Genomic DNA, 26,152 nt, shown 5'->3' with positions numbered 1-26,152 from the left:
CTCACCAAACAGAGAATATTAACAAGGAGACAGAAACTAGAAAAAGGAATCTATACTTCAGCTGACCCCTACTTGACTGTATGTTTCACACATTAACATTTGCCATTCGTGACCCTATATTGTCCCTCTGACATCGAGCAGATGATATTAGGCCCCAAGGATGACTTGAAGGCCAAGTCATCAAACCTATACTTCCATGTCCTGCCTCCTTTCCACATCACACAAACCAGATGTTCACCCATGCTGTCCAGTCTCCTCCCCTTTCCCCCCCTCCTGGCTACAGGTGGCAGTCCTTTGCCTCCTGTTCTCTCAAACGTACATATCTCTCTTCCAATTTCTTCCCCAAATTCATTCTATCCCTACTAATAATTAAGTTATGCTGAGAGAGAGAGAGAAAGAGAGAGAAAGAGAGATATCACAGAGCCACTTCTTTGAGCTCCAGTTTCACCTCAAGTTAATACTCCACTTTATTTTTGTTTTTGTTCTGGTTAAGAATAGTAGATACATACTAAAAGTTTCTCATCCATAATGCTAACATGCATAAAGCTGTAAAAATCAAAATTAAAAAATAATTTTGCAACTTATTTGAGGGAAAAACCTGATCTTCTAATTTGGTAATAAGCTCTGATGAAAACTGATACTTGAAGTAAGTGGTCTTATATTTTGCTGAGGAAATAACATCATGATTACAGTGTATGGAGAGGCTATGGAACAAAGTGTGTGAGCACAGTATTTCATATTTAAAACAACTGTATTTTTAAAAGCATCTGGCCCCAAGTACTTTGGATAAAAGATTGTAAACCTACACTATCTTTCTATCAATCTCAATATTTAGGAGCAATCATAAAGTATTTACACTATATTTTTGATTAATGCAAAGGCTGATATGAAACACCAGTGGTTTCTGACTTAAGTTTGCCTACAGGACTGTGGTCTAATTCATGCTACAAAACTACATTAAGGTACATTAACATGTCTAGACAGTCTTCATTTGACATTTAATATTCTCAGAGAGTGTATTCTGATCTAAGTATAGAGAATTGTCTTAATGAAATAAACCTTCATAATTCCCCTGAGAATCAAACACCAGATACAAAGTGAAAATAACTATGGCCTCTCTCGATGCCAGGAGCCTTGCAGAGCAGTTTTCACAGAAAGGTGTGTGGGTTTCACACTCAGATGTCGATGTTTGCCCAGCTTACCACATCCATGCACTGTCATTCCTACCCGAGGTCACAAACTGAAGCTTTCTAAAAGATGTCATTGGAGAGAGATGGTGACAGTTGACATTTATCAAAAATATCTCCTGGAGTCTACTGGATGCTCTATTCTTGTATACCCTGAAACTCTCATGTTTATTATTATTCCTTTACTTTAGAAAATAAAACTACATTTTTATTAGTAGTAGGTTAGGAAAGCTTTCAGGGGGGTCTCCTTTTATCTAATTATTCATCCAACAACCCCCCAACAGCCTTTGAAAGGGAACCAATAGTGGAGGTGAGACTGCTGGCTCTGCAGGCAGGCTGGCTGGGCTGGAATGCTCTTCTGTGACTTCCTGTTATGGCCAAACCTCTTGGAGCCTCTGTTCCTTCATATTTGAGATCATTAAAAAGGGTTCTTGTAGAATCCCATGTAAAGCATTTAGCACAGTGTCTGACACATAGTGAGCATTCAACAAATGGCAGTAGCAGGATATGAACATTCAGGCTCTTTTATTATACAAATTTAATTGTTTTGTGTTGCCATTCATTGCTGCACTAGATGGAAGAAATACAAATGTGTCCATGTCTCTTTATCTCCTGGAGGTTTTGATGATTAAAACCCTCCCTACTCTCAAGAAATGTGGAGCTAATTTTTGTGCAGCAAAAAAATTTATAGGACATTAAAGACTACTTTTAAAAGAAAAAGAGAGTGATGGTGTTTAGGGAAGAGATAAAGAAATTTAGAGAAGTGGGAGGCAAAGAGGAGTTTCCTGAGATTATAAAAGGACTCTTTAAAATAGGAATAATGGTACAGGAATAATTCTGAAATAATAAGGACTTAGCTCCTATAACACTGACTGCATCCTTCAAGGAAGTGAATATGGTATGTCACGGAAGAATAAAAATCATGTGGAATTTTATATCAGATATGGCATGTCATAGGAGGTGGGTTTAGAAAGCCTTGAGGTATCCATCCTCACCAATGGTTTCTGTCCCTCCCATGGAACCAAAACACCAGGAACCTGCAGAGACGAGGGATGTCTCAACAGTAAACTCTGTAGACACACAAGTGATTAGTAGAAAAGCGCCAATATTTTGACTCAACCACAGGGAGGGAGGAGTCCCCAAGTCTAACCAAGTAGAATTTCCCAAACATCCATCAGGGTAATTCAAAGTAAAACATTAATTATGTTGATTCATAACAATAAATGAAGACCACATTACTTAGATACCTGGTACTTAACAAGAGACTGACATTCTCTATTTCAGCTAACACTAGTATAACTCTGTACTCCTATCGGTGATAGACTAGCCTCTAGGTATACAACAGTCAATGCCCCCTGAAACTTTATACTTTAATGAGGGAGATATATATACACACACACATACATACACATATACATATACACACATACATACATATATACATTCATACTTTTAAATCAATTTTAAGACATGGTAGTGTTATGATGCAGGAAGTATAAAATAAAAGTATATTTAAGGGAACAGAACCAAGCCTCGGGGTCAAGGAAGTCCTCCATGAGGATATGTGAGGAGATGCGAAGAGGAGTTAGGTGGGAGAACAGAATCTTTAAAGCTTCAGGGACATGAAGAGAGACCATGAGGTAGTAAAGGAAATAAAAGATGTCTAGTTGGACTGGAGAACAGAAAGCAAGGGAAGGATGGCTTAAGTGAGGTTTGAGGAGGCAGAGGACTGATCATGCAGAACCAACTACTCTGAATGACTCTGATGAATGATTAGGGCAGTTCACAGTTGAGTCAGGGCAGCCCTTGTAGTCATAGGTGTGAAGAGCAGGTAAAGCCTCTAAGAGAGCAGAAGAGGAAGAGGCCAATGCTGAGTAGCCTGATGGGGAGCTCCAAAAGGGGGACCAGAGAAGCTTGGAGCAAAGCATGAAAGAACTAGGTGTGGTGTCGATGCCCGTGTACTTCTGTGATGTGAGTGTGCAACATCGTTAAATTAGTGAAAACATTAAATGGAAATTAATTAAGGAATATAATCCACCTCTTCCTTACTGGATATAGGATATTGTTATGGACTAAATGTTTGTGTGCCTTCAAATTCATAAGCTGAGGCCATAACCCTCAATGTAATGGTTTTAACAAGTGGGACCTTTGGGAGGTAGAGTTAAATGATGTCATAGGGTGCAATCTTGTGATGGGATCAGTCCTCTTAGACAAAGAAACCAAACTGTGCTCTCAGTCTCTCCCTCTCTCTCCCACCACACCTACCATCTCCCATCCCCTGACCGTGTGAGGGTATAGCCAGAAGGCACCAACTTCTAGCCAAGAAAAGGGCCCTCACCAATACCTGAACAAACCTGCTGGCACCCTGATCTCAGACTTACCAGCCTCAAGAACTATGAGAAAGAAATACCTGTTGTTTAAGCCACCCAGACTCTGGGTATTTTTTATAGCAGCCTGAGCTGCATAAGGCATTTACATTTTTATGGACTAAATAAAAATGCTCCAGGGCTTACAATACTTGAAAACTCTAAGCAGAGGGGATGCCTTTAAGCAAACTGCTATGGCTTAAGTAGTTGTGGGAAAGCAGCAGGGAGAACTGTTGATCCTGTCCTACAGGTGAGGAAATATGTCTTAAGCAGTGGCCCCCACTGCATGTGTGTTCAGCAGCACAAGGAAAGAGACAAACTCACACAAGTGATAGAAACCATGGCAAGCAAATAATTGCAGAGACATCAGAAAACTGAGCACAGGGCTTGAGTACTGGTGTGGACATGCCCTAGCTGCACTTCTCTGGATGAATTATAGGTTTCTTTGAACTTCACTTTTCTCACTAAGAAAACAGTACATAATTTCTATCAAGGCTCTGTTGCTGGAAGAAACACAGTCAACCAGTACAAGCAAAAGAAGTTGACTGTTTTAAGGATGAAGATGATGACATGGAACCTGATTATAGGATGAATAATCAGATCTCCAGGGAAGGGAAGTAGAAACTAGAATTCATGTGGAAAACTCTAACTCTCACAGTGGCTACGATTCCCTACCTCTGCTCTATGTTTTCCTCATATCCTCTGCTTTCCCTACATGAGTGTGATGGACTGTGCCTCTTCAGGATGACCAGGTAACACTTAGTTTTCAGCGGACACTAATTCCTTTCTCTGAATCTTTATACCTAATTTCTAGGAGAGCACCTGGGTGGCCCACCTCTGCCCTAGAGGCATCAAGTCACATACAGGAGCCTGGTCCTTAAGGCCCTCCTTGAGGGAGGTGGGGAGTGGGGCTGGGAGGAGTCTTAAGGAGTGCATTATGGAAAGACTTTAACCCTCAGTGTAGTGGGTATAATTTCCCAAAAATTGTCTACAGGAAACTCTCACATAAGGTTGTGTTTAGATTCATTGAGTTGCTATGAGTAGAATAGCTAGCAGATAAAATAATCAATTTGGTATTACCTAGCCACTTACTGTACCCTCACAAAGAACTTAGTAAATATTAATTTCATGCAGGGTTATCATGACTGACTAAAATGAATTATTTGAATGGATATACCATTTGATCTGTGAATTCTTCACCATGCTGGCATTTTTTTAGGTAAGTGTATTCCCTAGGAAGTTAATATCCAGTTATTATATTTAGAAATAATACAATTCACTTTATAATTTAAAACAATGTATTTATAGAAGTATGAGATATGCCCATGTTCCAGAAATCCCTATACAGCCTGTTAAATGTGCAAATGAAAGCAGCAGAAGGATGACTGTCAAGTATAACTTAAGTGGAGTAAACACTGGGAGACTGGAGATGCCCCCATGCGACATTAGAAAGCTATAGTTGTCATACACTTATAAAATGTCATTAAAAGGACCTTGAATTTGGTTCTTCAATGTTCAGTCATTACTAAATGCCATATACATACTGAATAAATGGATATATTCTGAATAACAAGCTGTATTCAGGCAGAGAAAAATTGAATGTTCAGGCTCTTCTTCTGTTGAGACCTATTAACCTTCCCTTCCACAGTGAAGCAAAACCATCAACTGCTAGAGAGACTCCTGTTTGACTTACCTGAATGGATGCCCCTTTCCATACATCCACCTTTAAAGGACCTTGTTACCAAAATGATCAAATCCACAGTGGTCTTAATTTTATGTAATCATCTTTTGCACAAAGAGCTAATACTTAGGTGAGCCTTATGCTGAATTGTAAGACCATTGTTTAAACCACTCTGACCCTCCTTCTCTAGACCAACCTAGATTGATATCTTTCAGGAAAAAGTAATTCTATAAACTCAGCTCCACCAGTTAGGAGTTACTGAAGCTCCACAGTGCTTGTTACACTTGAATTATACACTGAGTTTACTTAAAAAATGAGTTTCCAAAATGATTGGTTATTATGAAAACTATACCATCTGTTTTATCTAGTACTTATGTTGGTTTAGGATGGGGTTGTTGGGGAAATTTTGTGAATAAGATTGTTTATGCTCAAATCAACCCATTACTTAATGAGTGCCCTTTTTCCAAGTATTTATTGTTTTAATCCTCACCTGAGGACATGATCATGAGACAGGGTAAGGGAGGGAGGAAGAGGGGGGAGAAACATTGACTTGAGAGAAATACATCAGTCAGTTGCCTCTCATACACATCACAACTGGGGATCAAACCTGCAACCTTTCAGTTTACAGACACTTTTACCAACTGAGCCACTCTGGCCAGGCCTCCAAGTATTTTTTAGATGCTCTATGAACTGCAAAGGTGATCAAGACATGGTTTCTTCTTTTAAAGAATGTATAATGCAGTTGACATAAATAGATATAAATGTTTCAATCAAAAATAGTGGTCTCAGTAATGGATGAAAATGGCAATGATCAAACGGAAAAGACTTGGAATATGCATTCTAAAGTAGAAAAGGTAGAACAAGCTATAGTGCATAGCAGAAGCTTTATGCAGTAGGTGAAGTTGTAGCTGGTACTTAAATGATGGGTGGGGTTGAAGGAAGGAGCTCTAGGTGTTACACCAGCAAACACAAGTGGGGAAGCAAGGACATTTGTAGGAAACACTATGTGCAATAGTTGGAAAGACAGAAAAGGTTCCTATAAGTCAGCAGTTTTCAGCTGAGACCCACTTTAACCCTCAATTTCACTTTTTTTCATTTAAATTTTACTTTTCAATTGAAGTGTACATTTAGTATTATTTTCTATTACAGTTTCAGATATACAGCATAGTGGATGTACAATAATATACTTTACAAAGTGGTCCCCTCTCCGACATTTCAAGTACCCACCTGACATCATATAGTTACATCAATATTATTGACTGTATTTCATATGCTGCACTTTATATCCCCATGGCTATTTTGTAACTGCCAATTAATCCCTTCACCTTTTTCACTTACTCTTCCAATCCTCCTCCCCTTTGTCAATCACCAGTCTATTCTCTATCTATGAATCTGTTTCTATTTTGTTTTTTAGATTACACATATAAATAAAATCATATGATATTTGACTTTGTGTGATTTATTTCACTTAGCATAATACCCACTAGGTCTATCCATGCTGTCACAGATGGTAAGATTTCATTCTTTTTATGGCTGAGTAATTGTCCATTAAATATATGTACCACAACATTCTTATACACTCATCTATTGATAGGCACTTGGGTTACTTCTAAAACATGGCTATTATAAATAACACTGCATTCAACATAGGGATGTGTTTACTTTCAAATTAGCATTTTGGGTTTCTTTGGATACATACCTAGAAGTGGAAATACTGAATAATGAAGCAATTCTATTTTAATTTCCTGAGGTATCACCATACTGTTTTCCATAGTGGCTGCATCAGCCTGCATTCCCACCAACAGTACATGAGGGTTCACTTTTCTCCACATCCTCACAACTTGTTATTTGTTAATTTATTGATGAGGGCCATTCTGACAGGTGTGAAGTGATATTTCATCTTGGTTTTAATTTTCATTTCTCTGCTTCAGGGATCATTTTCAGTTGTTATAGCTAAAAAGGGAATGCTACTGGCATCTATCTATAAGGTACAGGTCAGACATGCTGCTGAATATCCTAGGATGTACAGAACAGTCCCCTGAAACAAAATTACCCAAAACAAAATGTCAAAAGTGCCAAGGCTGAGAAACCCTACTATAAGAAGAACTTAAAAGGGATTTGAAGTAGCTCACTAAAGATGGTTCAATATTTGCACATCAGTAAATGTAATGCATCACATAAACAAAAGCAGAGACAAAAATCACATCATCATATCAATAGGTGCAGAAAAAGCCTTTGATAAGGTACAGCACCCATTTATGATAAAAACACTCAGCAAAGTGGGAATAGAGGGAGCAATCCTCAACATAATAAAGACCATTTTGAGAGACCTACAGCCAACATCATACTCAATGGGCAAAAACTAAAATCTTTTCCACTAAGATCAGGAACAAGACAAGGTTGTCCACTTTCACCACTTCTATTCAATATAGTATTGGAAGTTTTAGCCACAGTGATCAGACAAGAAAAGGAAATAAAAGGCATCCAAATCAGAAAGGAGGAAACAAAATTGTCATTGTTTGCAGAAGACATGATAGTGTACATAGAAAATCCTATAGACTCCACCATAAAACTGCTCGACCTAATAAATGAATTTGGCAAAACAGTGGGATACAAAGTCAATATCCAGAAATCAAAGGCATTTTTGTATACCAACAATGAAACAGCAGAAGCAGAAATCAAGAAAAAAGTCAATTTGATATAACAAAAAGAAAAATAAAATACATAGAAATAAACCTATCCAAGGAGGTAAAAGACCTGTACTCAGAAAACTACATAACACTGAAGAAAGAAATCAAGGAAGACACAAACAAATGGAAACATATACCTTATTCATGGATCAGAAGAATTAACATCATCAAAATGTCCATACTACCCAAAGCAATTTACACATTCAATGCAATACCTATTAAAGTACCAATGGCATATTTCACAGACATAGAACAAACATTTCAAAAATTTATATGGAACCATAAAAGACCCTGAATAACTGCCGCAATTTTGAGAAAGAAAAGCAAAGTTGGAGGGATCACAATACCTGAAACCAAATTGTATTACAAGGCCACTGTAATCAAAACAGCCTGGTACTGGCATAAAAACAGGCACATGGACCAGTGGAACAGAACAGAGAGCCTAGAAATAAACCCAAGTATCCATGGTCAATTAATATTAAACAAAAGGGGCAGAAACATAAAATGGAGTAAAAATAGCCTCTTCAACAAATGACGTTGGGAGAACTGGACAGCTATGTGCAAAAATAATGATACTCGATCACCAACTTACACCTCACACAAAAATAAATTCAAGGTGGATAAAAGATTTAAATATAAGCCATGACACTATTAAAGTCCTGGGAAGAACATAGGCAGGAAAGTCTCAGATATTTCAAGCAGCAACGTTTTTACTGATATGTCCCCCAGGGCAAGGTACATAAAGGAAATAATAAACAAATGGGATCTCATCAAAATAAAAAACTTCTGCACAGCTAAAGAAAATAGTATCAAAATAAAAAGAGAACCAACTGTATGGGAGAACATATTTGCCAATGATACCTCAGACAAGGGTTTAATATCCAAAATATACAAAGAACTTACACAACTCTAAGAAGACAAGAAACCTAATTAAAAAATGGGCAAAAGACTTGGACAGACACTTCTCCAAGGAGGACATACAGAGGATCCAGAGACACATGAAAAGATGTTCAATATTGCTAGCTATTAGAGAGATACAAATTAAAACCACAATGAGATACCACTTCACACCAGTCAGAATGGCCATCATAAACAAAGCAACAAACAACAAGTGTTGGAGAAGTTGTGGAGAAAAGGGGACCCTAGTGCACTGTTGGTGGGATTGCACACTGGTACAATCACTATGGAAAACAGTATGGAATTTTCTCAGAAAACTAAAAATGGATCTGCCTTTTGACCCAGCCCTTCCACTGCTAGGATTATATCCTAAGAACCCTGAAACACCAATACAAAAGAACCTATGCACTCCAATGTTCATAGCAGCACAATTTACAATAGCCAAGTGCTGGAAGCAACCTAGGTGCCCATCAGTAAATGAATGGATCAAAAACTATGGTACATTTACACAATGGAATTCTGTGGAGCAGAAAGAAAGAAGGAGCTCCTACCTTTTGCCACAGCACGGATGGAACTGGAAAGCATTATGCTAAGCGAAATAAGCCAAGTAGTGAAAGACAAATACCATATGGTCTCACCTTTAACAGGAACCTAAACAACAAAATAAACAAACAAGCAAAATATAACCAAAGACACTGATATAGAGAACAGGCTGACCGTTCAGGGGGGAGAGGGGAGAGAATTTCAGGGGAATTTCAGAGAAAAAGAGGAAGGATTTACAGGAACAAATATAAAGGACACATGGACAAAAACTAGGGGCAAGTGGAAATGGGAGGGAGCTGGGAAGGACTGGGTGGGTGGACTGGGTTGGGTGCAAAGCATAGAAAACCGCACTTGAACAATAATTAAAATAAAATTTAAAAAATAAAAATAGATTACAATTTTTTTAAAAAAAGATGTCTTCTTTATACCAACAGAGAGAAAAAAGGGGGGAGTTACTTAGGAAACAACTTTAGAGGTAAGCCTCATTACAGAGGTCCTCACATGCAGACTGGCTACATTAACGTCACAGGTTTGATTCACTGCATAGTCAAAATCCCCATCTTATAGTGATAAGATGTACCACAAGTCCTGTTTCTTACTATTGGTCTCAAGGAGAACCAGGTCAAAGAATTTAAATATTTCAACATCACCATGAGGAAGACGAATCAAAGTACAAGTTCTACTAATGAATCAATAATAGCATCACCTTGGTGATGAGGTTAATCTTGATAATGATAAAAACTATGATACTATTTCCTGAGAAGACTTTTTTTGCACTCCCAATAAAATAGCCCTCTCCATTTACACTCACCTCACTATATATTTTTTCATAGCATGCACCCATCTACAATTACCAGAAATTAGGAAGATGGGTAGCAAGATGATAGATAGATAGATAGATAGATAGATAATTAATGGAGGTTTCAATTCTTATTGACTGCCTAGTCTACTAGCTTGCAAGCTCCATGAAGACAGGCATTTAAATCTATTCTCTGCTGTCTATATTTCTGGATCTAACAAGTGTTCCAACTGGGTTTTATAAAGTAGGTGCTCACTAAATATCTATTGAATGAATAAATGACAATTAGTAATATTTGTATAGTGTATGCTATTACAAAGCACTTTCATTCCTTTACTTGAGGGATAACATGTATTGACACTGTGACTGAGAAAGATCTGAGCCTATCCCTTACATATTTTATAGGCCAGCAAGAGTGGCAAGCTATGGAAAATGTAATTATTAACAAGTGTGATGAGTGTTCCAATACAGAATGTTGAGAGTCAGCTGGAAGAGCAGAGCAGAGAACCCTAACAGTGGCAGGGAGGTAGATATAATTGTTCTTTTAATTTCATCAGTGAGAAAACAGCGGGTCAGAGAACTTAGCAGAATTGTCCTATGTTATGTAGTTGAAAGGTGAAAATAAGATTCTTGTAAATATATGCTGACTTCTTAGATAAGAAGACTAACAAAGTGTTACTATTTTGAAGTACATACATAACTGAAGTAGGAGCCCTATCTTCATTCTGCTGATACCTAGTTTCGTCCACCTCTGCTGGTGTGAGGGTGTTCGTGAGTGGCTCTATATCTGATTGCAATGTACTGTGTGACTCCTCAAATCAAAATGAGCTGAAGATGTCTACACAGTGAGATGATCTGTTATTAGCAGTTTGTCAGCATTACACAGTTGCAAGTCCTCAAGCAGAGGCATGGGGAGGATGGGAGGGCCATGTGGAGGAGGTGGGTAGAGAAGAGAAAGCCACCTGATTTTCTTCAGAGTTACATAAGAACCCTGGGTTTGGGATATCAGAGCTATTTTACCACCTTGACATGACTAAAGGACACTCAAAATCAGTCAAAAAGAGAACAGATTGTTGAATTCACTGTTAAAGATGTTATGTTTTATGCAGCATTGATAAATGCACTTATTTAGTCAGAAAATATTTACTAAATGTCAATGATGTGCCAAACTTTGAGCTGGTCTTCATCTGGAGACTGGGGATGGGGTGAAGACCTGGAACCTAGAGGAGAGAGGGCAGATGAGGTGCTAAACAACTTACAATGCACAAAATAGCCCCCACAACATAGAATTATCTGGTTCAAAGTGTCAGTAGTGCCAACTTTGAGAAATCCCAGAGTAGACCTAAATATCTGTTGGGAATTGCCCTGCCTGGTTTCAGAAGCTGTAACATCCCCACCCCCCCCTGACTAAGGCTGAGTGAGAGACCTTGGGATCATAAGCCACCCATGAGACAAAGCTTATCTCCCTGGCAGGAGCTCCTCTTCTGCTCCTTTTACTTCATCCATAACTGGCCCCCAATGCTTGGTCAGTTAGCCAATGATGGGTAAGATTCCCCAAAGGGGGGAGCGATCTAAGCCAGGCACAATCATGTGGGAGGCCCCCAAGGAAGGGCTACAGCAAAAGGGGGTGATGGACCCTCGCCCCTTGGCTTTGACAAAGCCTGAGTCCTCATTCTGTCTGCGAGAAGTCTCCTAATCTCTTGGGCTGCCTTACTTCTCCTGCATGACTTAAGCCTGAAACAATGACAGAGGGTGGTGCAGCCCTGTGCTGGAAAGGGTGGGTTCCCTGGGCAATCAGTCCTAAGAAAGAATATGTAAAATCCTGTGAAGCCTGCTTTGCTTTGTTTAGAATGCTCTCAATTAAATGATAAGGGTTCAAGCAAGAAGTGAGTTTGTTCCTCAAAAGTTTCATTGCTCTTTAGCTGTCAGACCCTGACTCAGAATCGGCCCTCAGAGTTCTTTGTTATCTATTGTTTGATCCTTACTGCCTGACAATGATAAATGAGCTTTACCTGTATTCTTGTGCAAATGAACCCAATAAAAGCCCAGTGAGGAAAAGGCTCTTGGCCCTTATCCTTTGAGAGATTGGCCACCTTTCCTCCCCAAGCAGATCATGTCTTGGTAGACTTATTCTCATCTGTGGAGGCCAGAGGAGGGGCTGGGGGAGGCACTGCGGGTGGAGTCCCCCCACAAATATCAAAAGAAAGAACCTCTGCCTTCAAGGACTCAAGGTATGCACATAGTGACAGCCCAACATGATCAGCCCCATAGCAGAAAATATGAAATGCCATAGGAGCACAGGAATGTAGTACTTATGTCCCCACTCTTGAGAGAGTCACAGAGGAAAGCATGATTCTCCACCCTTGTTCTCTCATTATCAGTGTCATTCCCATGTCATAATTAATTTTGGTTTTTAATGCAGGTGCCAGATATCACTTAAACACTTAAGGAATTTACTCCCAATGATTTTTAACTTACTCTGGTCCTTTCTTCAGGAGAACAAAAATAAACCCACAGAACATTTTAGGTATAGAGACTGTCAAAAGCAATTTTTAGGTCAATTTAAAGGACAGACCAAGCTGAGGTTTCAAATACCATATTACACTGTAGTTTGTACATGGATTTGGAACAAAGGACTTAATTCAAAAATCAAAAAAAATAAAATGAGACCATTTTAAGATTACTTAATCTCCACTGCTTAACAACAGGTACAATTTATAAACTATCACTACTTCCTTCATAAACAATGATATTTTTATTACGACTCTCCTCATTTATGGGAAACAAAATGTGCTACAAAGTGTGATGTCCATGCAAATAGAAAGGTTTCTATAATATAGGATCTTATAAAAAATTAGAATTCAGCCCTGGCTGGCATAGCTCAGTCGACTGAGCACAGGCTTCGAACCGAAGTGTCACAGGTTCAATTCCCAGTCAGGGTACATGCCTGGGTTGCAGTCCATGACCTCCACCAACCGCACATTGATGTTTCTCTCTCCCTCTCTTTCTCCCTCCCTTCCCTCTCTAAAAAAATTAATAAATAAATATTTTTTAAAAATTAGAATTCTATCTTATAACATTAAATAAAAACACACAAAACAAACATACCGATTTACCATAGAAATCAACCACATCAAAAAAAAGAGAGCATAATTAATATTCTGAGAGAACTTACTTCCATCTGGCTGACTAAAGAAATACTTCAAGCATTTTGGGTTATTCATTAGGTCATAAATTTAGTTTTATTAACAACTAATGAAAACATTTTACAAGATAAGTTGACATCTGAAGACACAATGTACCTTTGGGCTAAGTGATTCTTTTTATAGTTTCCCCTCAGTTAATTTCCTTCTTATTTTTTAAAATTTTTTTCAAAAAGGACTCCTTAAAATAATTTATTTTTACATGTTCAATTCACCGTCTACCAAAAAATATTAAGATACACTTCTACCCACTCCTCTATCATCATCATTTAACAAGACTTAACTCTGGAGAAACAGACATTTTGCAAATAGAAAAAGTGCAAATCAAAATTTTGGTCAGAACATATTTTCCTGATCCAGCCCAAACTAGGATACAATCTTTTTGTGATTATACAAGACTTACACATACCTTTGCTGGTAACATGGATTTGATATAAAACTATTAAATCTTATTGTCTTAACATCATATACAATTTATCTGAATATCTGAGTCCTGCAATAATTGTTGCTGAAACCAAGCCAAATAATATCAGCCATGCTCAGAAAAGTAGGCCACATACCATTTCATATTCTATGATGGATATTTGTCTCCCAGATATTAAAAAAATTAATGATAACACCAATTGATCTGGAAAAGAAGTGATATTTAGGTGATTTGTAGTTAAATAAAAAGATTTCTGGCCTAATTACTTAATGAAATAGAGTTATTTGTCCAAGTTTTTCATTGGGAATATGGTCTCTATAGAGCCATCACTATTGGCATTTACCTTAATTTCTGCTTTGTTATGTTACTACCAACATGGCATAAGAGTGTCTCTGCAATTTTTATCTCATAATGCTATTCCTTTGTAATAATTAATGGTCTGAGTTAATTATTCCAAGTGTAGAATTCAAGGTCTGACCAGGTCACAAATTTCAATTACCTTTCACTGATGCAAATTTTATACACCATCTTCCATGAACTTGTGCTTTCTTTGTGAGTTATTTATTCCCTGATATGGAAATATATTCAACTAGGTACTTGCAATCCTTTCCAGAAAGCTCCTGCCTTCATTTCTCCATTTGTCTCTATTGGATGTTAATGTGATTCACATCCACAGGTAACTTTTAATTGCTGAAATGCTTCATAGTATAATTTAAGCATTCTTATAATATTGGTATACATTTTAGTTGTATATATTTTCTAGGATGTAATTTAAGCTGTCCACAATTTCTTCCCTTCAAGTGACAAATGTCTGATTTAACTATAACTTCATTCCCTACTGCCGTCTTTACCACATGAATATTTACCCTCTTAGAACTCAGACAGCCTACACATTTATACTCAGGAATACCTGTCTGCATGCAAATTTTCACTAGGCATCATATGCAATAATGTGACATAAATTTCTTTAAAGTTACACTAATGGATTTAAATGCAATACCTTCAAAACTAACAGAATACTAAGATTAATTTACTTGTCATCTACATAGCTAAGAAGAAAATGTTTTGTGCCATAGTGATTTGAGTAAAATTTATGTTCTTTGTACAAAATAATCTCTTTAAACTGTTTATATTCCAGTGTTTGAAAGCACTGTTTCATATAGTCCATGAGTGCTGGTTCAAAAATTTTCAAATCTATAAGATAAAAACACATTTGTGCCTATAGAGCTATAGGGAACATTAAAGACTAGATGATACAAAAATTGCAAAATGTAAAGTGGTCAAGAAGTATGAAACAAGATGTACAATATTCAATTAATTCATATTTGCTTAATCAGAATTAACCTGCATTGAGATAAATTTAAGTATTAAGTTATGTCCTGCTTTCTAAAAGATTTGAGAGAGCTGGCTCTTTTCTCTTTCAGCACTGATGCTGGAGGTTGGGTGCTGAGTACAGCAGGATTTGAGGTTCAAACAAGTAGAAAGAGGATTACAATAGGCATTCTTCAATTGCCTTTACACAAATTCCAGGCCATGTCACCAGCAAATGTGTATGCTTCTCACAAATGCCCCACACTTATTCCTTAAAACAGCTCAGTTGGGAATTCAGTTTACACATTTTTGAAGTGGTTCTTACTACTTTAGTATTTAAAGGTGTGAAAATGGTTCTCTATTTAATACCATTAGCTCAGATCTTTCTCTTAATTTTAAAAAGATGGAAAGTTTATGATTTCTTATAAATCTGTACAAAGTGCAGCATAAAATACATGTGCACACATATAAAATCTTAAATGAGTTCTCTCCCCACTCTAGGGACACCCAAAACTGTAATTTGATCAATACTTTATTAGATTCAATTCTAAGGCAGAGACAAAAATAAAACCTTTAGAAGGTGAAACTTCAGTTAGTATTATAATGTGACTGTGCTATTTGAAGTATGTACAAAAGAATCTAGAAAAAATAGCTTTTCTTCCTCTTCTCTGTATAATGAAAAGCCTAGATTGTGGGTTCATTCCTCTATAATAGAAGCCAAATTAATTGGTTAGCTTTAAATTCATGAAATTTGGAAACTGCAGAAGTAATTATGATGTGGAGTAGCCAACTGCATAGTATACAAATACTTCTATTAAGATATCTCAATTTCCTCCCACAGTAATGCCAGCACATGATTTCTGGTCTCTGAGCATTATAACACCTCATGGTGTAACTGATGTGAAAAGTCACAAAGTGCCAGCACACTGAATAAAAGGATGGGCAGTTTCACTGATGGCAAAGCAAAGCTATTGCCCTAGGGAAAAAAGACAGCAGATGATATTTTCTGTATATACTCCCCATTTCTTTTCCCTAGGGGATTCAAACATGAAACAACAGGCATGCTTTGGCAGGCTTCAAAATCTTTCACCTCCACCAACTGAGTTACTCAGAAACATTTGTTGGCTCAAGAGAAAATTATTGGTAAAATACATTGGTTTTCTTTTAAAAAGCCAAGAGGATCACATTTGTTATTCCTGATTTTGCTCCTCTTCACAATAAGAACAGTGAACAACATTTCAAGAATGAAATGCCACTGAGGATCCACCAAGGTGAGACTGAAGCACCCCCCTGAACCACAGAGACCAAGACAGACTGCATTAGAAGGGTAAGAGAAGTTGAATATACAGGTTACCTCCCCCAGAACAACACAGCACCACAAGGAGAGGTCTCCCCTGAGCCTCCAGTTCCTCTAGTGAGTAAGGAAAATCCAGGAAAATAACCAGCACCCCTGGAATTGTGGGTAGCTTTGCAGGAGCCCTTACTCTGATCACACACTATTGGGATTGCAGGTGAATGTGCAAGGCCCAACCACTTGAAATCTGTGATGAAAAAGTGAGCAGGGGCTTGCAATAACCAACAAACTCAAACATGCAGTGCCCAAGTAGTGATCCCAACCAGTGGCTTTGCTCATCTGCAGAACCAAGTTGGGGGCACACTCTGTAGGGAACTCAGTGGGGTGCAGATCTGCCTGACTGGAAGCCTCCAAGAAAGAGTTTTGCTGACCCTAAAGCCCTGTTTGCCCACACTCAGGCAAGGGAGGTGTGACGTCACTCTACCCTCTGTGGAGAATGTCTCTTGGCTTCATTTGACCAGAAGAGCGAGCAACAATTCCTGGAAGTTGTGTGAACCTGCGGTACTTGATAACTTGAAAAGCAAATCCAGAGGCCCTCTTCAGTCAGGGAACTTGGGGTGCTGGTCAGCTTGAATTAAAACAACAAACAAAGATATGCACTGGCTTTGGAGATGCTTTTCCACCTATACCTCAGCAGGAAATATAATTCATAGTCCTGCTCATTGCTGAATATAGCCTTCATTCTACCCAGCTAGGGATCTGAACCAGAGCATTCAGGAAGCTATGCAGCCCATTAAACAGCCCCACATCTAGTGGCACTTGGACTGAGAGCAGAACCATTGCTTCCCTCGTCTACAGAGCAACACCATTGGCCTCACCTTCAGTGCACACTCTGGCTTAATCTGGATCCCCAAACATAAAGCTGTACAGTCCCTGGGTCCAATCTTGATGTCCTACAAAAGCAGGGAAGCCAGTTCATGACTCCATTCACACCTGAATATAATACCCAGTCCCAACCACCTAGTAAGCCTGACTGGAGAATACAGGCATCCTCAGAGCCCAACCTACAGCCTCACTTGAGTAGGAAACCAAGCCAGCAGCCCTATCCAAATGTTCTCAGCTAGTGGCACACCTGCCCCCATCCTCATCTTCAGAGTTTGAAGAGTTGCTTTGCCTCAAAATAGAACATTATATAGAAAGCTTACCTGCCTAAGGACATTAACAGAAGAAACATCCAGAAACCCAAGTTTGACAAAGCAAACTTGTAAAGTCTGGAAGAGAACTCCAATTACACAAATATGCAGATATCAATGTAAGGAAACAAGGATTATGAAAAATCAGGTAAATATGACACCATTAAAAGAAACTAATAAAGCTCCAATAACTGACCCTATGGCAATAGAGATCTATGAACTGTCCAACAGAGAATTCAGAATAATACTCTTAAGAAATTTTAGTGAACTCCAAAAAAGCACAGATGGACAACTAAATGACATTAAAAAAACAATACATCAAAAAAAAGAAAGTCAACAAATAAATAGAAACCATCAAAAAATCCTAGAATTAAACTGAATTAAAGAATTAAATAGAGTTTCAAAGGTAGACTCAACCAAGTAGAACAAAGCATCAGTGGCTGAGAGTATACGACTTGACTCGTAGAGAGCAGCAGGCTGACAGCTGTAGCAAGTGGAAAGGCTAGAGGGTGGAAGTATTAAGCAAAAATGAGAAACAGAGAAAGAACCCATGGACACGGACAGCAGGACAACAGTGTGATGATTGCCAGGGAGAAGGGGAGTGGGGACAGATAGAGGAGGGTATGGAATAAATGGTTAGGCAAGGAGACTTGACTTGGGGTGGTGAGCACACAATACAGTATACAGATGATGTGTTGTAGAATTGTGCACCTGATACCTGTATACTTTTGTTAACCAGTATCACCCCAATAAATTCAATAGAAAAAAGAAAGAAGAAAATTACCCAGTCAGAGGATCAAAAGGAAAAAAGAGTTAAGAAAGCCTGTAGGGGTTATGGGACATAATGAAAAGAAATTATGTTTGCAATTATGGAAATTCCAGGAGAAAAGAAAGAGAAAGTATATTTAATGCATTAGTGGCTGAAAACTTCCCAAACATGGGGACAGAAATGGACATACATATCCATGAGGCCCAAAGGACTCCAAACAGTTTGAACTTGAATGGGACTCAGTGAGACATATTTAACTAAATTTTCAAAAGTCAAAGACAAAGGGAGAGAATGACAAAAATAGGGGATTTTAACACACCATTTACATCAATGGATAGATCTTCCAACAGAAAATCAACAAACAGACAATGGCCTTAAATGACACACCAGATCAAGTGGTTTTAATTGATATCTTCAGAGCATTTCACCCCAAAGCAACAGAATATATATTCTTTTCAAGAGCAGCAAGACAAAAGAGAGAAGTTACATACCAGGGAACCCCCATAAGACTACTGGAAAATTTCTCAACAAAAAGTTTTTGGCCAGGAAAGAACAAGATGTCATAATTAAAATGTTAAACAAAAATAACTCACAGCCAATAAATCTACACCCGGCAAAACTGTCCTTTAGAAATAAAAGAGGGAAACAGACTTCCTCCAAGAAACAAGACATGAAGAAGTTCTTTACCACCAGATCTGCCTTACAAGAAATGTGAAAGGAATTTTTTACTTAAAGGAAAAGAATGCTAACTAACATCATCAAACATAAAAAGATAGTATAAATCTTACTGGTAATGATATATACATAGTCACGTTAGATTCTGCAATATGGTAATAATGGTGCATAATTCACTTACAACTCTAGTTTAAAAGTTTTTCAAGTACAGTAAAAAAACAATAAATACAATAATTTGTTATTAGTTACACAATATGAAAAAACATTTAGATTGTGACAGCTATAACCTAAAATATGAGAGGGGAATATAAAAGTATAAAGTTTATTAATTCTGTTGAAGTTATACTGTTATGAATTTAAAATAGGGAGTTATAATTTTAAGATATTTTATGTAAGCCTCAGGGTAACCACGAGGGAAAATCCTGTGGCATTTACACAAAATATATGATAAAGAAGTCAAAGCATACTAATACTGAAAGACATCAAAATACACACACACAAAAGATAACAGGATGAGAAACAAGGAACAATAGAACTACAAAACAACCAGAACACAATTAATAAAATGGAAACAAGTTCTTACCTAGCAATACTTACTTTAAACAAAGCAAATTAAATTCTCTAAACAAAAGACAGAGAGTGGCTGAATAGGTTTTTTTAAAAAAAAAAGAAGATATACTGCCTACAAGAGACTCACTTTAGCCTAATGACACACAAACTGAGAGCAGAGATGGAAAAAGACATCTCAAGGAAATGGTAAAAAAATTAAAAACACACAAGTGGTAGTTATATTAGACAAAATAAACATTAAAAATATGGTAGAAAGAAACAAAGAAGGTCATCCTATAATGATAAAGGGACAAATATATCAAGAAAATATAATAACTGCAAATATGTCTGTACCCAACATTGAAGCACGTAAATATTTAAAGCAAAAACTAACAGAACTAAAGTAAAAAATAAACAATAACACAATAATAGATGGGGACTTAAACATCCCACTCACAACAATGGATAGATCACCCAGACAGAATCAATAAGAAAACTGAGGATTTGAACAACATTTTGGACCGATTCAATTTAACAGACACAAAATAGAACCTTCTATTCAACAGCAGCAGAATACACATTCTTCTCAAATGAACATGGAATATTTTCTAGAATAGTCCATACATCATGCCACAAAACAAGTCAGCAAATTGAACAATGCTGAAATCAAATCAAGTATCCTCTCTGACCATAGTGGCATAAAACTAGAAAGCAAAGAAAACAGGAAAATTCACAAACATATGAAAATTAACATCCTCCTGAACAATCAATGGTTACAAGAAAAAAATAAGGGGATATTAGATAGTTTGTTGAGACAAACAATATTAGAACCTAGGAAACACAGGTTAGGAATATTAGGTAAGGAAACAACCTAACCATACTTGTGGGATACAACAAAGCATTTTTAAATGGGACTCTCATAAGAAGATCCTAAATAAACAACCTAACTCAAAACCTTGAGGAATTAACAAAGGACAAAGTTAGCAGAAAAAAGGAAATAATAATAAAGGTTAGAGTAGAAATTAAAAATAGAGAACAAAAAAACAATAAAAAATAATCAAACTAGAAGTTGGTTCTTTGAAATAATAAAACTGACAAACCCTTAGCTAGACTAAACAAGAAAAACAGAAAAAAAAGTCAACAAAATTATAAATATAAAAGGAGAAAGTACAATGGATATGACATAAATCTGAAGGACCATAACAGGCTACTATGAACAATTATACTCCAACAAACTTAGAAAAAGATTCTAAAAATTTAGAAACAACCTCTTTATCAAGACTGAATCAGGAAGAAAAAGAAAATCTAAAAATAACAATTATAATAAATATATTGAATGATTAATCTAATCTCTCCCAAAAAGAAGCTCAGGATAAAATAGCTTCACTAGTGAATTTTATTAAACATTTAAAGAAGAATTAACACCAGTCCTTCTGAAACTCTTCCAAAATGAGGAAAGAACCCCCCCCCCCCGCCAAATTCATTTTATGAGGCCAGCATTGTCTTGACACCAAAAACCAGGAAAGAAGGCTACTAGAGAAGAAAACTACAGGCCAATGTCCCTGATGAATACAGATGTAAAAAATTCTTAATAAAATACTAGCAAACCAAATTCAGGAACACATTAAAAAGATCATTTACCATTATCAAGTGGGATTTATCCCTGGGATTCAAGGATGGTTCAACATGACATGGGAAATTAATATAATGAAAGAAAAGCATTATATAATCATCTCAATTTACAGAGAAAAATCACTAGACAAAATTCAACATTCAGTCATATTAAAAACTCCTAACAAATTACACATAGAACAAATATATCTCAACATAGAGGATAGTCTCTTTTCCCATTCCTAGTCAACATAGTACTAGAAGTCCTAGCTAGTACATTCAGCAAGAAAAAGAAATCAAAGGTATCAGAATTGGAAAGAAAGAAGTAAAATTCTCTGTATTCACAAAAAGTGTAATTTTATATAGGGAAAACCTTAAAGACTCAACAACCAAAAATAAAAAAAACAGATTCAATCAGAAAATTTGGTCAAGTAGAATATAAAGTTAACATACAAAATCAGCAGTATTCTATACACCAACAATAAATTGTCTGTAAAATAAATACAGAAATTGATCTCATTTATATTGCATCTAAAACAAAAACAATACTTTAAGGAAGTGGATGATCACTATTCTAAAAACTATAAAACATTGAACCCATAAATTCAATGCCATCCCTATTAAGAATCCAATGGTATTTTTTCAGAAATATAAAAAATACATTCCTAAAACTTACACAAATCAATAAAAGACCCTGAAATAGACAATAAAAAATCCTTAGAAAAACAAGACAGGAGGCATCACACTTTGATTTCAAGCTATACTAAAATGTTACAGTCATCAAAAGAGTATGATACTGCCATAAAAAGAAACAAATAGAGGAGTGACACAGAACTGAGAGCCCAGAAAGAAACCCAAGTATATACAGTTAACTCATATTTGACAAGGGAACCTAGAATATTTAACAGAGAAAAGACTGCCTTATCAATAAAGGGTTCTTGGATAATAGGATGTCAACATATAAAAATGAAACTGGACTTATACCACTCACAAGAATTAACTCAAAAGGGATTAAAGACTTAAATGTAAGACCTGAAACCATGAAAATCCTAGAATAAACCATAAGAATAAAGCTCCTTGACGTGGGTCTTACTAATGATTTTTTTTATTGTTGACACTATTACAGATGTCCCTCATTTCCCCCTCTTCATCGCCCTCCACCCAGCCCCTACCCCGGCCTTCACCACTTTGTTTTCTGTATCCATGGGCTATGCATACATGTACTTTGGCTATTTTCTTCCTGTCCCCTCAACCCCTCTCCTCTGAGACCTGTCAGTGTGTCCATGTACCCTGGCCTCTGGTCACATTTTGTTCATCAGTTTATTTTGCTCACTAGATTCCACATATAAGAGAGATCATATGGTATTTGTCTTTCTGACTAGTTTATTTTGCTTAGCATAATAATCTCCAGGTTTCACCATGCTGTCACAAAAGGTAAGAGTTCTTTCTTTTTTATAGCATAGCAGTATTCCATTGTGTAAATGCACCATTCTTTTCTTTTTTAATTTTAAAAGATTTTTATTTTTTTATTGTTTATTGTGGTTCATGTACAATTGTCTCCATTTCCCCACCACCATTTCCACCCCCCACTCCTTCCACCTCCCACACTCAATGCTTCCCCATTTGGCTTTGTCCATGGATCCTTTATACACATTCCTTGATGACCCTTTCCCTTCTTTCCCCTGTTATCCTCCTCCCCTCTTCCCTCTGGTCACTGTCAGGTTGTTCTTTATTTCCATGTCTCTGGTTTCATTTTGCTTGCTTGTTTGTTTTGCTAAGTGAAGTAAGCCAGGCGATGAAAGACAAATACCATATGATCTCATTTATAACTGAAATCTAGTCAATGCACCATGCTTTTTAATCCATTCTTCTACTGTTGGGCACTTGCGTTGTTTCCAGATTTTGGCTGTGGTAAATAACGCTGCTATGAACGCAGGGGTGCATATAATCTTTCCGACTGGTGTTTTGGGATTCTTAGGATTTATTCCCAGAAGTGGGATTACTGGGTCTGACACCCAAAACATGTGCAACAACATCAAAAATAAACAAGTGGGACTACATCAAACAAAAAAGCTTCTGAACAGTAACAGAAACCATCAGAAAAAAACCCCACAAAATGGAAAAAAAATGTTTGCAAACTGTATATCTAATAAAGTGTTAATATTCAAAATATATAAAGAACTCATACAACTCAATAGCAAAAAGAAAAAATTAAAATGGGTAAAGGACCTGAATAGACTTGCTGCTGAAGAAGATATACAAAAGCCAACATAAAAAGATGCTCAACATCACTAGTCATTAGAGAAATGCAAATTAAAAACACAATGTGATATCTATCTCCTCATGCCTGTTAGAATGGCCATCAAATATGTAATTTTCCCTGTGAAGTATCCTGTTCTTTTGTATTTCACTGACTTTTTTTTCAATCCATGATAGGGAGCATATTGATAGACTTTAGTAATATTCACCAACTCCTCAGTAAGCAGTTGTTTACTTAAGAAAAATAATGTGATTTACAGAATAAAAAGCTACACTGGTTCTTTCAGAATAATGAGTATGCGAGAGAGAGAGAGCATGTGTGCACACTTTTAGTTTTACACAAAACCATCTTTGAATTCTCATCATAATGGCTTTTTTTCTTCTGACTGATGACAAAAGTAATTTCCTACAAAGTTACCAATTAATGTTGGCTTTGTATCTTTTCACAATCAAAACACTAAAACAGAACTGGAATTCTGCAACTGACTGCACTACTTTCAAGAGGCAGCACTGAGTGGTGGGGAGGTAAAGGGCATTTCTCTGGCATCAATGGAAGAGGACAGACAGGTTAGGGTTTTGAGCAAATTCAGAAAATCTCTATGATCTTCTTAATAAAAATAAGCAATCTAGGGCTTTGGAGATCCCTGGACCTGCACGCACTGACTGTGCTTGCGCAGCTGCTCCCGCCACAGGTTTCTGAAACATGAATCTTTCACTCTTCCTGATCACCCTTTGCTTGGGAATTGCTTCAGCTGTGCCAAAATCTGATCACAGTTTAGTTGCATAATAGAACCAGTGGCAGGCAACACACAGAAAACTAGATAATGAGAGTGATGAAGCACAGAGGAGAACAATGTAGGAAAAGAATATGAAAATGAATCAACAGCACAGTCAAGAATACAGCCAAGGGAAACATAACTTCCCCATGGCAATGAATGCCTTTGGTGATATGACCAAAGAAGAATTCAGGCAGGTGTAGAATGTCCTTCAAAACCAGAAGCACAGGAAGCAGGAAGTGTTCCAAGAACCTCCCTTTGCTGAGATCCCAACATCTGTGAATGGAAGAGAAAAAGGCTATGCAACTCCTGTGAAGGACCTTGGTCAGTGTGGTTCTTGCCGGGCTTCAACTAGTGCCCTTGAAGGACAGATGTTCCAGAAAACTAGCAAACTGTTTCACTGAGTGAATAGAACCTGGTGGACTGCTCTTAGTCTCAATGCAGTGAGGGCTGCAATGGTAGCCTGAGGGATAGTGCCTTCCAGTATGTTGAGGACAACAAAGGCCTGGACTCAGAGGAATCCTATCCATATCATATAAGAGATTTATCCTGCAAAAACAAGCCTGAGTTTTCTGCTGCCAATAGCACTAGCTTCAAAGACATTTGTAAGCAGGAGAGGTCCCTTGTGAAGGCAGTGGCAAGTGTGGGGCCCATTTCTGTTGCTGTAACTGTGAGTTGTAGATGCCCCCAGTTTTATTTTAAAAAGTCATTAATTATGAAGCAGAATGCAGCACTGAAAACCTGGATTGTGGAGTTCTGGTGGTTGGCTATGGCTTGGAAGTAGCAGAATTGAATAACAGTAAGTACTGGATTATCAAGAAAAGCTGGGAGCATGGATGGCTAAATGAAAATGGTCAAAGACTGCAACAACCACTTTGAAATTGACACCATCGCCAGCTATCCTACTGTGTGAGATGATGCTGATTAACAGAGATGTGATTAAGAATAGACTATCCAGAGGTGAAATTTATCTTATGACTGACCAGACCCATTGTGAGAAATAAAGCACTGGAATCACTGAGGATCTAAGCTGTAATTTGATTTATGTGACATTTTACACTGGAAAAGGTTACTACTTCTTTATTGTGAAAACAGTTTTGTATGATTGACTTGCCTAATAACTTTTAAGTTTTGATATTTTAAAAGGATGTGTAAAGTTTCATCTTTTAAAATAAACCTTAACTGAAAAGTAAAAAAAAAATGTAATGTAGCCCAGAAATTAAAATTCTATAGAGTCAGATAAATGTCAGATTAGAATCTTAGTTCTGCCACATGCATTGTTTAATTATGGGCATATTACTGCACTGCTTTGTGACTCTTTTCCCTTGTCCATAAGATGGAACTGATCATGTTCAATTCACCTGAGAATTAGCTATAACTGATGAGCTGATGAATGCAAAGACAGGCCTAATACAGAGTGGGTTTATGGTAAGTAGATGCATATGAAGAATATTTCTAGGTGAAGAAGGTCAACTTAAAGACGGTATTTCAAAGAAATTCATATGACCACCAGAGACTTTTCAGTTCTGCAAAGAAAGGGACCCTCTCATTTAATGATTTTGTATCTTCATGGCTGCCGTGCTGAGCTTTGAACATCACTTTATATCTAATAGGAGATTCTTGGTCATTGACTTCAAGAATTTAAAGTCTTCTCTTAGTATATACCCCTATTATCTTTTTAATCCACTTTTTAAGTTATGTTAAAGGCAAGAAAACACAATAACTTGCTCCCCTTCTCTCCTCTAAGCACTTAATCAGGCCATTTCTCATTCCTGGAACTTCCTTAGCACAACCTTCAACATTTCTCTTTCAAGATTTTTCTGAAGGAGCACAACTCCAAGACAATCAGATTATGTCTCTGAGCTTTGTATGCTAAGCATCTATAAAAAGCAACATATGGTCACTTCCATTCCATTACATGGAAA

The 26,152-nt window shown here is 37.2% G+C and overlaps 1 protein-coding gene and 1 pseudogene across 3 annotated transcripts in view; one reads left to right on the top strand and one right to left on the bottom strand.

Annotated features, from left to right (window-relative positions):
* The window catches only part of THSD7B (thrombospondin type 1 domain containing 7B), a 903,223-nt gene that overhangs the window by 654,894 nt on the left and 222,177 nt on the right, over positions 1-26,152 (bottom strand). The window lies entirely within an intron of this gene.
* LOC114494428 lies at positions 24,155-25,140 on the top strand (annotated as a pseudogene).

This window comes from Phyllostomus discolor, chromosome 4 (genome assembly GCF_004126475.2).
Source record: "Phyllostomus discolor isolate MPI-MPIP mPhyDis1 chromosome 4, mPhyDis1.pri.v3, whole genome shotgun sequence".
Lineage (NCBI taxonomy): Eukaryota > Metazoa > Chordata > Mammalia > Chiroptera > Phyllostomidae > Phyllostomus > Phyllostomus discolor.
The sequence above is the reverse complement of the archived record's forward strand: the minus strand, read 5'-3'. Positions and strand labels throughout refer to the sequence as shown.